The following is a 14,590-nucleotide window of genomic DNA, read 5'->3' on the forward strand; positions in this document are numbered from 1 at the left end:
AGGGGGAGGCACTGGGGCCCAGGTCACACAGCAAGCCACCCTGCATGGCCCCTGTTTCCATCGCCAGTCCACGTAGAGCCACTGGGGTTTAATACAATCTATAAACTCATGTCTGTTTACATATCAGCAAATGATACATCTCTCCAATCCACTCTCGTCTCATAGCATAATGTATACACAGAACACGAACGTTGTGTACACAAGACACGGTGATAGCTGGGAGCTGTGTGCTGTCCCTGCTTTCACAGCAGACTGTCACTTCAATAAATAAAGCGCTCGCTCCAGCTAGCCACTCCATGAGGGCAGGCACAGCCACATTGCGTGCAAACCCAGCTCACTGCGTGAGCCTGGCTGCCTCTTGAGCCTAATCCAAACGGACATGTTACAGTAAAAGTACTTTATGAAATCAATATTCAATTCACAGCCTTTGACATCCTGGGACATCTAAGATAAAGGGGAAATAAGGCGTAGAGTAAATAGTCCTGCAGCTATGTCAGTGGCTGATGGAGGAAGGTAGGATAGGACACAGCGAGGGGAATTAGTGCAGTGCTATTCATGTTTTATACCAAGGTCTTGACATCAATGAAAACATTATAAAACGGCACGCAAACTCTGACAGAATGAAAAAAAAGCAAAGCAGAGCACAGGGAAGACCCAGAGCTGCAGGAGCCTGGCTGCATGCTTTATCACTAGGTTGCCATTCATAGAGAGAGGGAGGCTGGAGAGGAGGATGGCTCTGAGAGACTGTAGGAGCTGGCTATAGCGCAGGAATTGTATCACTCAGTAGTATATTTACTCTATATGCTACACCAGGTATGATTCACCCTGATCTATTTGTGTTAACAAACCTCCAAACGGGCTTCAACGCCATACAACACTCCTGCCGTGGCTTCCAACTGCTCTTAAATGCTAGTAAAACGAAATGCATGCTCTTCAAACGATCGCTGCCCACACCCGCCCGCCCGACTAGCATCACTACTCTGGACGGTTCTGACTTAGAATATGTGGACAACTACAAATACGTAGGTGTCTTGCTAGACTGTAAACTCTCCTTCCAGACTCACATTAAGCATCTCCAATCCAAAGTTGAATCTAGAATTGGCTTCCTATTTCGCAACAAAGCCTCCTTCACTCATGCTGCCAAACATACCCTTGTAAAACTGACTATCCTACCGATCCTGGACTTTGGCGTTGTAATTTACAAAATAGCCTCCAACACTCTACACAACAAATTGGATGCAGTCTATCGCAGTGCCATCCGTTTTGTCACCAAAGCCCCATATACTACCCACCACTGCGACCTATATGCTCTCGTTGGCTGGTCGTCACTACATATTTATTTGCCAAACCCACAGGCTCAGGGACATCTATAAGTCTTTGCTAGGTAAAGCTCCGCCTTATCTCAGCTCACAGGTCACCATAGCGACACCCACCCGTAGCACACGCTCCAGCAGGTATATTTCACTGGTCATCCCCAAAGCAAACACCTCCATTGGCCGCCTTTCCTTCTATGCTGCCTATGACTGGAACGAATTGCAAAAATCACTGAAGTTGGAGACTTATATCTCCCTCACTAACTTTAAGCGTCAACTGTCAGAGCAGCTTACCGATCGCTGCAGCTGTACATAGCCCATCTGTAAATAGCCATCCAACCAACTACCTACCTCATCCCCATATTTGTTTTTCTGCTCTTTTGCACACCAGTATTTCTACTTGCACATCCTCATCTGCACATATATCAAATTGCTGAATTGTAATTACTTTGCCACCATTGGCTTATTTATTGCCTTACCGCCTTACTACATTTGCACACACTGTATACAGATTTTTCCTGTTGTGTTATTGACTGTACGTTTGTTTATTCCATGTGTAACTCTGTGTAGTTGTTTTTGTCACACTGCTCTGCTTTATCTTGGCCAGGTCACAGTTGTAAATGAGAACTTGTTCTCAACTGGCCTACCTGTTTAAATAAAGGTGAAAAAAAAAAAAATGTCCATTGACTACTGTTGAATGTTTATGTTTGTAATATTGCACATATACATTTGGTTAAAGCATCATAGATTGATTTGGTAACAGTGAAAATTGCCCATAAACTGGAACAGCACAACCTGGGAGCTGCAGTTAGCCTGGTATGTATTTCAATGGTGAATGAGGTTCTATGAGCACTAGAATTGTGTGTAATTTTATGGACACATCTTCAATATGTATGATCTATAGTGAAACCATTTTGGATAATGTACAGTCTATAGTGCTATTTTTGGGGGCCATTTAAGATCAATGTTTATGGTATTTTGGGTACAGGTGTATCATATTTCTATTTAGAAACTCTAGTTCACATTGTCTGAGCCAAATCTACACACGGATCATACTGTATGAGTTAAACACATACACTCTGAACATGTTCTTACTGTACACATGACCAGTTACTTGTGTATAATTTACATGTAGATAACCATGAATGTATGTTGACTTTCCTAAAGTTACTGTCGTGACACATTCCCTACAGCACTACGACCTCCTGAACTCGCACTGCAGCACAGATGATGGTTAGGAGAGCAGTTTCAGTCTGTGTCCCAAGTTACACCCTATTCCCTATGTAGTGCAAGACTTTCGACTAGGGCCCATAGGGGTCTGGTCAAAAGTAATGCAGGTTGTAGGGAATAGGGAACCATGTGGGACCTAACTCTACAGTACGACTGACTGTGTTGCCAGGATGTTGAATGACCATTCTAAGTCTACCATGAGGATGATGTATTTATGATGTCTGGAAATGTAAAGGGAAACTGCACTTTTAAAGGGAAAGAGATATCGTCCTTTTTTGAGTGCAGTACAGTGTTTTTTGTTTTTGTTTACTTGTTTTAATTTGTATAACTAGGGACAATTGTTTTTATTTCTTTTAATTGTATTTCCAGCATTATCCACTAGGTTTGCTGCAAGTAGAAATTCATAGGAAATGTTATTTCATTTACACAAGCTCTCTCCAATAAATCAATCCATGTCTGGTGAGTGTTTGGGTGGGAGGATTGCCTAAGCCATGGGAGGCGTAGCTCTAGGAATCTTAATCACACTAAACATATTATTGGGCAGGGAATGGTATGGCAAATGCTCGGCCTCCGACTGCAGGGCACTAGAGTGTAGTGCGTTCTGCCCAGTACATCACTGGGGCCAACCTTCCTGCCGTCCAGGACCTCTATACCAGACCTCTATGCCATACTTCAATCCCTTAACCAACAATGCAGTTAAGAAAAAATTGTATTCCCTGCCAACTAATAAGCTTTATGCAATTAAGATTCGTAGATCGACACCTCCCCTGGCTTAGGCGATCCCCCCAACACAATCAGACTTTGATTATTTGATTGGAGACAGCTTGTGTCAATTAAAATAACGTTTCCAAGGATTTTCTACCTGCAGCAAACCTAGTGGACAATGCTGGAAATACACGCCCTACTTGATACATAGTATGCCCATCCCTACTTGATACATAGTAGGGATGGGCATAGTATCAAGTAGGGCTGTAATGACCTCATATGTACTGTATATACCCAGATCATGCTTTAAAAATCCTAATTCCTCTCTACAGGGAGTAAAGAAATATGTCATCAAACACATTTTCAGGCCATCTTTATAATAAAAAACCTACCATTTGCAGTTGAGGATAGACTGTTTTAACATGGTGGCCCTGGGTCTTAGACCGTTAACCCTAACTGAGGTATTTATTGACCTGACCCCTCCTCGATACATGCTCCATGTTGAGATACATAGAGAGGATGAACTTTGCCCCAAATACACTAGGAGCCTTAATTCCATCCATGCCAAGTGTGTGTGTTGGGTATTGTGTTGCCTGGCCTGATCTTCCCGGCCTGGTCGCTGCAGAGAGAGAGAGAGAGAGAGCCTGCCTGAGACAGGGGATGGAGGGGAGGATGGGGACGGGAGATGGAGCAATTAGTTTATTAGGTCATAGCCCAGAGGAAATGTGCTGTGACAAGGATGGAGATTCTAAAAGGTCAGGGGAGAGGGAGCATGGCGTGTGACCCACCTACAGCCCCCCTTAGAGCCCCTAAATCTGGCATCATGCTGTTTAGGGAAGGAGGTGAGGAGGGTATGGCCATGTGGGGTAAACACCCATGTGGTTTGGTTGTTCCTGGATTTATTTATACAACCTGAAACTTGTCGTCAAGTTGGTGACGGAGACTACAGACTAGTCACTTGGGATAGGGCTAGGGCATCGAGGTTTGAATGCCATTGAGTAGTCCTGTTCACTCATACAGTGACAGACATTTTTGTGTGCACAGGAGATGAAATGGATTCAAAAGAGGGATCCAATAAGTAGCAAAGATTCCTCTAGTTTTCAATATTTTCTCTAGAATGTAGTGCATCAAACTATACTGAACAAAAAATATAAACACATGTAAAGTGTTGGTCCCATGTTTCATGAGCTGAAATAAAAGATCCCAAAAATTGTCCATACGCACAAAATGCTTATTTCTATCAAATGTTGTGTTTACAGCCCCATTAGTGAGCCGTTCTCCTTTGTCAAGATCATCCATCCACGTGACAGGTGTGGCATATCAAGAAGCTGAATAAACAGCATGATCTTTACACAGGTGCACCTTGTACTGAGGACAATAAAAGGCCACTCTAAAATGTGCAGTTTTGTCACACAACTCAATGCCACAAATGTCTCAAGTTTTGAGGGAGCATGCAATTGGCATCCTGACTGCAGGAATGTCTGCCAGAACTGTTGCCAGAAAATTGAATGTTCATGTCTCTACCATAAGGTGCCTCAAAGTAATTTTTAGAGAATTTGGCAGTATGTCCAACCGGCCTCACAACCGCAGACCACGTGTTGTGAGGGCGAGTGGCTTGCTGACGTCAAAGTTGTGAACAGAGTGCCCCATGGTGGTGGTGGGGTTGTGGTATGGGCATGCATAAGCTATGGACACTGAACACAATTGTGTTTTATCGATGCCAATTTGAATGCACAGAGATACAGTGACGAGATCCCGAGGCCCATTGTCACGAGACATGCCACCCATTGAGCATGTTTGGGATGCTCTGGATTGACGTGTACGACAGCGTGTTCCAGTTCCCGCCAATATCCAGCAACTTCGCACAGCAATTGGAGAGGAGTGGGACAACATTCCACAGTCAACAGCCGGATCAACTCTATGTGAAGGAGATGTGTTGCGCTGCATGAGGCAAATGGTGGTCACACCAGATACTGACTGGTTTTCTGATCCACGCCCCTACCTTTTTTTTTAAAAGTCATGTGAAATCCATAGATTAGCGTCCTAATACATTTATTTCAGTTGAATGATTTCTTCATATGAACTGTAACTTAGTAAAATCTTTGAAATTGTTGCATGTTGTTTATTTTTGTTCAGTATAATGTAAACAATGTACTACTTATCTCAGTTGATCATTTTTAAATTCATTTTGAATAAAAGTGTAATTTTCCATTCAATTTATTCTAAATGATTTTAGATGCTGTATTGTCTCTGTTAAAAGTGTTCCTCAACAGTAGCTACAGTTTACGTGGGTTACCCAACTGTGGTAGATTGTCATCGCAAGTGTTGTCTCAGTGCATGGGGGGGATGTGTTAGTTTAAGTGTTCATGTTTGATGTGACTTAATGTGAGTTGGAGGCTGTGGCCATACAAAGAGAGAACGTAATGGAGGTTAAAAGTTAAAATATTAAGGCATGATGAGCAATACAAATTAGCAGTGTTGGGGAAGCTACTCTGAAAATATAGTTTACCAAGCTACTGATTACTTCACACTGGAAAAAGGTAAGCTACACTAAAGCTTCCCTTAATAAAAATAAAAATATGTTTGACTTAACTACAGTTACTTTGAATAGGTAGTTTAAACAACTTAGTGATCAATTATCATTTCTAAAATGTCAGACTACAAATTGCAAGAACAGATCAATCTGGAGTCAAATGTTAACCGAATGTGTAATTTGAGAATTAAGAAGGTCTGACACTGAAAAAGAGATGACATTATTGGTTACTTCACTCATTTTATTTTTGCACAAAAAGTAGTGTGTAGTTTGAGTAGTTAGCTACACCACTAAATGGCAAAAAAGCAAATAACTACTGAAAACACTACCTAGATTTGCATTTTGTTCAACTTCCACCAAGCTACTGCAGAATGTTGTTAAATGCCTAGTTAAACTACATGTAGCTCACTACTCCCCAACACTGTGAATATTTAGCCAGTGTTTGTCACCTGCTCCGAGGGGTCACAAAAAACTTGTTTTGGGTTAAATGTTTTTGCATACGACTGTACATGCATAAAATTGTCAGTTGTGTTCAGATTTTCAGTTATTATAATAATGATTAAGATGAAGCACAAGGTCAAAGATTCGTTGTTTTAGAGAAAAGCATGGGTTGATATTTAAGACATTGTGCTTGTGAAAACTCATTGTTTCAAAACTAAAGGTAATCCGAGTCCCCTACTTATTTTACTTTCCCTCTTATAGAAATGGACACAGGCCTAACCAAAAACGGTTGATTTGCCAACCAGCACACAATCCATTTTCCAATGATGTACAGTACAATTAATAATCTATCCTCAAAGTCACACAGCGGTTACATCCAGCCAGTTTATCCGCCACAGCTCTCTCATCTTCACACCGAATGATTTCCTGTTCAAGTCTGTATTCTGATTTGATAGTTGTGAGTTTTGTTTGGTGGTATTGTGGGCTGTCCTGGGTTTTGTGCTCCCTCAGTGCCTCACCACCCACCCAGTCGGTTAGGCCAGGCAGGAGGGAGAGCAGAGAGCATGGGGAGAGCGGCCGCCCGGCTCCCTCTGAATGGATGAATGACCTGACCTGAAAATCAATGCCAGCTTGGCTGCTTCTGGTTCCTTTTACAACATCAACACTGTGTAGCTCTGTAAAGGGGATCCAGACACACACTACAGTAGCTACTACTTTTCACAGGCTCATTTTGTCTGTTTTGTTAAGGACAATGATGGATGAGGGCACTGCTAAGACGGCCTGGACGGTGGCCTGTTGGTGACACACTGGGTGGAGGGGGTGGGGGCACGGAGTTCAGCTTAGTTTGCGCTGAAATGGGACTGTTTTGGTTTTTGTTGTCGGTAACAATTATGTCAGGGAGACCCGTAAATTGGAAAAGGTGAAATTGTTAAATTCATGGCTAAAATGTAAGATGACATAACTACTTTTATAATATGTTCAGAAACGCATAAAATAAATATATTTTTTTAAATATAATCTATCATTTGCATTTTACATTGTTAACCCAAAAGCAGCCTAGCTAGATGTCAATCTGGGGAAAGAAGGCCAGTGTTGGACAGAGAGAATTCTGATATGCTTTTCCATAATTCATAGGGGCAATGCACAAAAACCATTAGCATCTGAAGTATGAGTCTCTTCAATACTACATGGCTGAATTACTGTTAGAAACATCCCTTGGCTTGAACCAGCCCCTTTAAACCATCTGAGAGGAGAGTGGAGAAAGTAATATGGGACTCTTCTGGGTGAATTCACCGGCTCACCTGAGAAGAGATCAACATACCCAATTAAAATTACACCACTACAAGGAAAAACTTTTAAAAATCACAGACGTGTCGTTTCCACTCAGGGGAAAAATACATCTAGGTGGTTTATAATATACACTGAATATACAAATCATTAGGAACATCTGCTCTTTCCATGACAGACTGACCAGGTGAAAGCTATGACCCCTTATTACTTGTTAAATCCACTTCAATCAGTGTAGATGAAGGGGAGACAGGTTAAAGAAGGATTTTTAAGCCTTGAGACATTGATTGTGTATGTGTGCCCCTCAGAGGGTGAATGGGCAAGACAAAAGATTTAAGTGCTTTTTAACAGGTATGGTAGTAGGTGCTAGGCACACCGGGTTGGGTGTGTCAAGAACTGCAACGATGCTGGGTTTTTTCACGCTCAATAGTGTGACCAAGAATGGTCCACCACCCAAAAGATATCCAGCCAACTTGACACAGCTGCAGAAAGCTTTGGAGTCAACATGGGCCAGCATCCTTGTGGAACACTTGACACCTTGTAGAGTCCATGCCCAGACCAAATGGGGCTGTTCTGAGGGCAAAAAAGTGCGTGCAACTTTTTTACACTCAGTGTATTTTTCAGAGTCTTCCTGGATTTGAAGTTGATAGGCATGCAGTTACGGTCTCCCGAGTGGAGCAGCAGTCTAAGGCACTGCATCTCGGTGCTTGAGGCGTCACTACAGACACCCTGGTTCGATTCCAGGCTGTATCACAACCGGCCATGATTGTGAGTCCCATAGGGCGGTGCACAATTGGCCCAGCATCATCGAGGTTTGGCCGGCGTAGGCCGTCATTGTAAATAAGATTTTTTATTAACTGACTTGCCTAGTTAAATAAAGGTTTGTGATAACATATTTTTTGTGAAATTATCTCATTGATACCAGCGCATCATTTGTACCCAAATTGTCTTGAATTAAACATAGGATTAAGCCTTTACTGTCTATCCATGTCCAAGTGGCAAAATGGTCAATTTAATTAATCTGTAGAAAGAAAGTGGCTGAAACCTTGACATGGCACAGTGTGTAGGCTATGTAAGATAAACAGTGTTCGGCCACAACCTCATTCATCACCACTCCTTCCTCTCACTCCTCCTCCTTCTCCTCGAGAGTCCCACCATGAAATGATGGAGGGGGATGTCAATCGTGCTTCTGTCCCTCATTAGCGACAGGCCCTTTCTCTGTGGTGTGACAGACAGCTTGTTACACTCAACCTGAGGCTGAGGCTCGTTAACACGGCCTTCCTGGAATACACAGACATAATGAAAGAACCTGGCAACACATCTCACTTAGTCTATTAGCCTCTCAGTTTCCTCTCTGGGAAACTGCTCAGGGCCTCCTTTCAGACCAGGGCCAAACAAAGACCCCTCGTTCTTAAATGCCAGACAGCCCCACGGATGGACAGCTGGGTAGGAAATGTCACACCGTGTGCGGAATGCCCATTATCAGACAGTCATTTGTTCTCTCTGGCTCTCCACCCTCCACCCCCCACTCCATCAATCCCTGTGTCCCCCCCCCTTGCTTTACAACCTGATATGGAATTGACAAATCAAGTCCTGTGTCTGTGACAGAATATAATCAACTAGAAAGTGCATGGGAGCCAAGTCCTCCAGCACCCATTCTGCTCAATCTAATTGGTTTTCTGCATCAAAGGTGTCACTCAACGAGAGACTACCCTTTTTTAGGCACTCTTCTCCCTCATTATGGCCCTGGGTCTGAGTCCCATTTACAGGCGGACCATCAGTTCTCCATACAGTGGGAAATCAAATTGGGAGGGGAAGGTTATAATTAGTCATTTCATTTGACGGAGCATTTCTGTCTCCATTTAATCCTTGACACCCCAGGCCACTTTTCTCACAGTCTCCGGTTGTCTCGATCTATGTGACCGCCACACCTGGCCTCATGGCACATGGCAGTGACATCACGTCATGGCTCCTCCAGAGGGTTGGGTGGGTGCTCAGCTCGCTCTATATTCATAGACAACCTCCATATGGACAATAGATACACTGTTGCTTAAGAGTAGTAATGGTAAAAGCACATACATTAGTGCGTTTGATGTCATGGAATGCAATTTCAATGCTTTAATATAACGTAATTTCAAATATATGATCATGTTCTCAGAGGCTTCAGGGTTGGAGTTGTAAGATTCAGGTCTGTGGGACAAAGACAAAAGGCCCTATCCCCACTGAGTGAAGCCACAAAAAGCATGAAACAAATTAGTCCAAAAAAATGTATTTGTCTTCTCAACATTTGAACTTGGTTCAAGCACTCCACAAGCAACAAAAATACATGCCATAAGAGTAATTTGCATTTACAATGTACAGCCCACCCACAACCATTGTCAGGTCAGTAATATATATAAACAGTATCTTTGGATATCACATCGGTATATAACTGAAAAATCTACCATAAGGCTTTTGGAGGATAAGCCTTATGACATGTTAGGAAAGGTCTTGAGGTTAAAGAATCATGAGCCATTTTTTAATAGCATGTCACAAGGATTTATTGTAAGAAGCAGAAATAATATGAGATGTTGAAGATCAGTACATTATGTCTAGGTATGTGTAGTGGCAATAACATCACTATCAAGCAAACAAAGAGAAAGCAGATTGCAGGCTTACCAATGACTGAATATATTAGGGACTCACTCAGAACTTTTACATAGTATTGCAAATGGCAGCATAAAATATACTGTAACAACAAAAAGGTACAGTAAATTCCAAAGAATGATGGAAGGCATTCTGGAATGAAGAGACTAAACACAGCAAGCCCTGTTGTAAACAGGGTTTGACACCCAAGGTTCCATCTCTTCCATCCATACGTCCCCTGCTGCTAGACTGAGGCACAGAAATTGCCCAACTGACAAATGGGGTATGAGAGAAAGGGAAGGGAGACACAATCAGTTGCTTTTTCAAGGGTAGCCTAAAACTACACTAGACCGAGGAAGAAAGGTGGGATTCAGTAGTCTCTGAGTTTCACAAGCCCTCTGGACATGAGAAGGAGATAACGTAATGCTGTTTTTATTTTGGCACCAAATTGAAGAGGTCCATTTATGGTTAGTGTAATATGTCAAGGTTATTAGTACACCGAAATTGAAACTAAAAAGAAAAATCATGAAAAAAACTATTTTGAAAACTGAAATAAAATAATTAAACACTTGTTTTGAAAAACAAACTATACTGAAACTCTGACTCCAAAACAAATGTGGTTTTCAAGCTTGTGAAGCTGGAGGGTAAATGCTGCCAGGAGATGACGATGTTTCGAACAAATAGATGACGATGACGATGTTTTGAACAAATAGATGACGATGTTTCGAACAAAGACCCTACCGTTATGGGGTATTTTTCAGCAGGGCAGTGTGGAAGGTCTCCAGATCACCTGAGTTTTACCAAGAGAAAAGGGGTACATTAAAGGAGGTACTCTTGTGGCCCTTAAACACAGACATAAACCCATACAAACACTACCCAGTTCATGTTTATGCCATGCTTACTGTAAATTCAGCTATCTTAGCCACCATCTTGTAAATATTTTTGCCAACTTACCTTCACCTTGTGCAGAGCTAGGGTTTGGAAGCACATGCCAGCAGGGGAATCAGATTCTGTACCACCTACAACAAAACACACAACACACTAATTGTATTGATCTCTATTAGACTGGCTAGCTTTGCACACCTAACATGGTCATTTCAAGATTGTCAGCTTGCTGTTAGCTAGCGTCACTAAATTGGCAGCAAGATTGCTAGCCAGCTGAGAACCAACTAACCAACCATAGATTTATACACACTCATCATTGCTACCAACACACAGAGAGTGAGTACACTATATCGGCAATTCTATTTTTAGTAACGGAGGGTTTTCCAGACAAGGGTGGAATAGATGGCTATCTGATTGAGCTACTCTTATTTGCTAACATTAGCTTAGCTGCTGAAGGTACCAGTCTAGCAGTGACTACAATGGCATAGGTCAAAATTGATTGACAGTGTGTATCCAAAATATGATTTAGCTGATGGCATTTAGAGTTCTATACAGGACTGTAACATTAGCTAGCTAGCAAATGTACCTAGTCCAGCTAAGGTAGCTAATGTTATGTTCTGTCTAATAGAGAATCTTTCGTTTTGATTTGAAGGGGAAAAAACAATGATATCGCATCAATTCTCAGCTGTCGTTGAAATAGATTCCCCATCAGCTCAGCTTGAAAATCCCTCTAATAACATTTGGTCACTGTGAGCATAATTCTTAGTAGCCGCAAGTCATTGGCAGCATCGGGGTAAATCTCTGGTAGGTAGAACGTTGAAAGAAAACTAATTTTCACGCTTGTTCGTAATCAACACAGGCAGACACAGAACACCACATGGACATGATGACAAACGCTAGTGAAAACAAATGTTTTCAAAAAAGATTGTGTCTAGAGAAGATCTGAGATTACTGAGTGTTGGTCGCCAGCTTCCAAGTTGTGAGCACGCCCCATCTAGCTATCCGGGTGGTATCTGCATTTACTATGAGTGCCGGACCCTGTGGTTCACTATGAGCTGCCTAATACACAGGAAGTCGAAACTTCTCGATTCTACCAGTGAAATGAAAACGCGCTCGTTCTAGCTTGTGGTTTGGAAAATGTTTATGACAAAAGTAATGTTGTTAATATAGCCATGACTATATGCCGTGGCAGAGCCAGGCTCTTTAATGTTTTAACCCTATCTCAAACCTTAACTTAAAAACACTTCGAAATTTGACGTTTTGGATAAACGTGGATATGTGGCAGAATCTGAAGTCAAATTGGGAGATTTTGGTGCTATATTTGTGCTTTAATGTAACGCATACACGTACTGTTTTTAAGGGCTAATATCTTAGTCATCTACTGATATAAAAAAGGCTTTTCCATGGTAAGTTCCTGGTGGGTCATATGGCCTACTGGAGTGGATTTATGTGAGTGATGGAGCCTAGAGAAATTCACACTCCACATAACCTATTGGAGGGTCCAAATTGCATGATGCATCACTCTGGGCCTAAGGTCAGTCGTCACTGCCAGCCAGGTCCTGGTGAAAGGCCAAACATCCTCCCCCCTTCCGGCTCTATCCCCCAGTTTGACCATCTCTCTGTCCAACGAAACGAAAGCTCTCTCTTTCTCACACACACATACGCTACTGTATGAATGGAAACAAAGACATACCTTTTGGAGAGGAATTAGGACTGTAATCCATCATGTGACCATAATAACCGTACTCCTCCCAAACTTTCACAAGGTCAATAGCGGAATTCCCATTGTGGAATGCATGCCGATAAAGGCATCCACTTTTAATGAATGAATCAATAAGCATACTATAAAGGCTCAATTAAATCTGTTTCGTGGAAGTGTAGCGCGATTCAAATGTAAAGGTCATTTCCAATTGAGCCGACATGTGCCGTGTTTACTGTGAATGCAGTTTATGCGAACATGGGAACATTGCCTTTAAATTTCAATTGCGCTATAGAGCAGATCTTACGAGATATGGATTGAATCGAGCCCTAAAATATCTCATATCAAAATGTATTTGGCACGCAACAGAATACAAATCAAAGACAACATACTGTATATCAAATAAAAAATTAGCTAAGCCATGTTTTCATAGTTTTTACATTTTTTATTTATTTTTTATTGGAGGTTAAAATCCCCCCAAAAGGAACTTCCTGCTCTCCTGTTGTTGGATATTTCCCCCAGGAAGCAACAGGAAGCAGAGTGTATTATGGGACATGAATGTGCCTGTGTGCTCAGTGCTGTAGCTCTATCTATCCAAGGCACCACCTGCTGTTTCTGTGCCTGTTTTCATTCAGTCTGTCATTCACAGTACAAGATATACAACATCAATAAATAAATAAATAACCAGGGAATAAGTTCATTAAAATAATCATTTTACTAACTAGAAAAAGAGGCTTTGTGTGTGTGTGTGTGTGTTATTGTAGATGTAGTGATTCAAATGGAAATCTAAAATCTTGACACTCTGACACATTCTCCTTTAAAGATCTTTTTCCATCTTCAGCGTTTTCCTGGTTCTGATTCTAGAGGCTCACAGCTGGACTTTTGTGATCTGCTGTTTCATTTCCTTTTCTCATTACTGGGGGACTTGCAGTACACACTGATCACAAATCAAAAGGCAGAATCTTTAAGATGTCAAATCCAATTCAAAGCTTGATTTATTATATACAATAAAGAGATTCCAATCCCAAACCAGTGTGTGTCCAAAATGGAACCTTATTCTCGATAACATAAGTTCACAAATATAGTGCATTTTATATGGAATAGTGTGCCATTTCAGAGCTGTTGACAGTTAAAAAGCTCCCCAGGAAAGATAACCTTGATGTGTCGATCTACCATCAACTAGCAGAGAAAGATGACAATAGGGTCTGTGTATAGGGAGGTCAGAGACCTGGCCGTGTGGTGCCAGGACAACAACCTCTCCCTCAGCGTGATCAAGACAAAGGAGATGATTGTGGACTACAGGAAAAGGAGGACAGAGCACGCCCCCATTCTCATGGACGGGGCTGTAGTGGAGCAGGTTGAGAGCTTCAAGTTCCTTGGTGTCCACATCACCAACAAACTATCATGATCCAAGCACACCAAGACAGTTGTGAAGAGGGCACGACAAAACCTATTACCCCACAGGAGACTGAAAAGATTTGACATGGGTCCTCAGATCCTCAAAAGTTCTACAGCTGCACTATCGAGAGCATCCTGACTGGTTGCATCACTGCCTGGTATGGCAACTGCTCGGCCTCCGCAAGGCGCTACAGAGGGTAGTGTGTACTGCCCAGTACATCACCGGAGCCAAGCTTCCTGCCATCAAGGACCTCTATACTAGGAGGTGTCAGAGGAAGGCCCTAAAAATAGTCAGACTCCAGCCACCTTAGACATAGACTGTAAATGTAATGTTCTCTATGCTACCACACAGCAAGCGATACCGGAGTGCCAACTCTAGGTCCAAGAGGCTTCTCAACAGCTTCTACCCCCAAGCCATAAGACTCCTGAACAGCTAATCAAATGGTTACCCAGACTATTTTCATTGACCCCCCT

General features: G+C 42.2%; 1 protein-coding gene across 1 annotated transcript in view; it reads right to left on the reverse strand.

Moving 5' to 3' along the window:
- g2e3 (G2/M-phase specific E3 ubiquitin protein ligase) overlaps positions 1-14,590 on the reverse strand; it is an 85,600-nt gene that overhangs the window by 44,913 nt on the left and 26,097 nt on the right. Inside the window, exons 2-3 of the mRNA XM_029687776.2 lie at positions 11,089-11,153; positions 10,876-10,924 (exon numbers count right to left, since the gene is read on the reverse strand). The gene's annotated coding sequence lies outside the window, so the exon portion shown is untranslated. The remainder of the gene's footprint in view (positions 1-10,875; positions 10,925-11,088; positions 11,154-14,590) is intronic.

This window comes from Oncorhynchus nerka, linkage group LG18 (assembly GCF_034236695.1).
Source record: "Oncorhynchus nerka isolate Pitt River linkage group LG18, Oner_Uvic_2.0, whole genome shotgun sequence".
Taxonomy (NCBI): Eukaryota; Metazoa; Chordata; class Actinopteri; order Salmoniformes; family Salmonidae; genus Oncorhynchus; species Oncorhynchus nerka.